Here is a 2,500-nt window from a genome sequence, read left to right on the forward strand (position 1 = left end):
GGCTCGGTGTGGGCAGCTGGGAGTCCTTCCGGTCCCGGCCATCTGGTCGCACCTTTCCCTCGGCCATCTGGTCGCGCGCAATGCTTTCCAATGGGGCGACCAGATGGCCGGGCCGGCCTGGAAGTCCCGATGAGGGTCCATTCGCCTCGCGGATCCCAGCCAGGGCTCCAGGAGGCCGGGCGCGTCCGCGCCTAGGGTCCCCTCCGTCACTCGGAGCGCGAGGGTTACAAGAAAGGTGGGTAGCCTTCCTCCGGATTAGTAGGGGCAGGGTATGCCGGGACACCCCTCCTGGGGATTGCGGTTCTCAGGCGGGGACCAGATGGGCCAAGCCCGGACGACACTTCCCCGGGGCGTCGGGTGCTTCCTCCTCCAGCCCGCGGCGAGGCAAAGTGCCCAGGACGGGCTCCATGGGTCTCCCGGGCGTCCCCCGAGGCCTGCAGCCCCAAAGCCCTGCAGACCCTGGAGCCCTTCAGCACGGAGCCCTGGAGCCCTGCAGGCCCGGAACCCTAGCAGGCCCAAGGCCCTGCAGCCCCGGAGCCCTGCAGGCCCGGAGCCCTGCAGCCCCGGAGCCCTGCAGGCCCAGAGCCCTGCAGCCCCGGAGCCCTGCAGCCCCGGAGCCCTGCAGCCCCGGAGCCCTGCAGCCCCAGAGCCCTGCAGCCCCGGAGCCCTGCAGCCCCGGAGCCCTGCAGGCCCAGAGCCCTGCAGGCCCAGAGCCCTGCAGCCCCGGAGCCCTGCAGCCCCGGAGCCCTGCAGCCCCGGAGCCCTGCAGGCCCAGAGCCCTGCAGCCACGGAGCCCTGCGTGGGCAGGCGGGAACCCTACCGCTATGGCTCGGGCAGACGGGAGCCCTTTCAGTTGCCGGCCACCTGGTCGCTCCTTTCCCCTCGGCCATCTGGTCGCGCGCAATGCTTTCCAATGGGGCGACCAGATGGCCGGGCCGGCCTGGAAGTCCCGATGAGGGTCCATTCGCCTCCCGGATCCCAGCCAGGGCTCCGGGAGGCCGGGCGCGTCCGCGCCTAGGGTCCCCTCCGTCACTTGCAGCGCGCGGGTTACAAGAAAGGGGGGTATCCTTCCTCCGGATTATTAGGGGCAGGGTATGCCGGAACACCCATGCTGGGGCTGTGCGGTTCATTGCCGGGGACCAGATGGGCGACGCCCGGGCAACATCCTCCAAGGCCTCCGGGGCTTCCCTCCTCCGGGCCGCGGCATGGCAAAGTGCCCAGGGACGGGCTCCACGGGTCCCGGGCAGTCCTCCCCCGGGCGCCCAGGCCCCGAGAGCTCCGGTGGACCTCCCCGTGCCCGAGGCCAACCCGGGAAGCAGAGTCCCCCCCCGAGCCCTTGGTGTGAGGGTGGGCAGGCGGGAGCCCTACCGCTATGGCTCGGGCAGACGGGAGCCCTTTCAGTTGCCGGCCATCCGGTCGCTCCTTTCCCCTCGGCCATCTGGTCGCGCGCAATGCTTTCCAATGGGGCGACCAGATGGCCGGGCCGGCCTGGAAGTCCCGATGAGGGTCCATTCGCCTCCCGGATCCCAGCCAGGGCTCCAGGAGGCCGGGCGCGTCCGCGCCTAGGGTCCCCTCCGTCACTCGCAGCGCGCGGGTTACAAGAAAGGAGGGTATCCTTCCTCCGGATTAGTAGGGGCAGGGTATGCCGAAACACCCATGCTGGGGCTGTGCGGTTCATTGCCGGGGACCAGATGGGCTACGCCCGGGCAACATCCTCCCAGGTCCCCGGGGCTTCCCTCCTCCGGGCCGCGGCATGGCAAAGTGCCCAGGGACGGGCTCCACGGGTCCCGGGCAGTCCTCCCCCGGGTACGCCCAGGCCCCGAGAGCTCCGGTGGTCCTCCCCGTGCCTGAGGCCCAGCCGGGAAGCAGAGTCCCCACCCCGAGCCCCTGGTGGGTGGGCAGGCGGGAGTCCTTTCAGTTGCCGGCCACCTGGTGGCTCCTTTCCCCTCGGCCATCTGGTCGCGCGCAATGCTTTCCAATGGGGCGACCAGATGGCAGGGCCAGGCCTGGAAGTCCCGATGAGGGTCCATTTGCCTCTCGGATCCCAGCCGGGGCTCCAGGAGGCCGGGTGCGTTCGCCCCTAGGGTCCCCTCCGTCACTCGGAGCGTGCGGGTTTCAAGAACGGGGGGTAGCCTTCCTCCGGATTACTAGGGACAGGGTACTCTGGGACCCCTCTCGGTCCTCAGCCGGCAACTGGGTCCTGCCGTGTGGCAGGGTGGCCGGAGGGCCTTCCCCTGCGCCTGTGGGCCCGGGAGCCCCGGATGGGTCCAGGGGCCCGGCCGGGCCCCGGGTCGGGGTCTCCGGCCCCGGGTGCCGTCCCCCGGCCTGCGGCACCGCCAAAGGCCCGGGACGGGGTTCCGTTGTGGCCGGGGTGCCTCCCGTGGCTGGATTGGGTTCAGGAGCTCCGGCCGGGCCCCGGGGAGGGCGGCCTCCCCGCCCCGGTCTCCGTCCCGGGTCCTGCCGCGTGGCAGGGTGCCCGGGGAAGGGTCCGGAGGGCCCG

Source organism: Triturus cristatus, chromosome 9, assembly GCF_964204655.1.
Source record: "Triturus cristatus chromosome 9, aTriCri1.1, whole genome shotgun sequence".
NCBI lineage: Eukaryota > Metazoa > Chordata > Amphibia > Caudata > Salamandridae > Triturus > Triturus cristatus.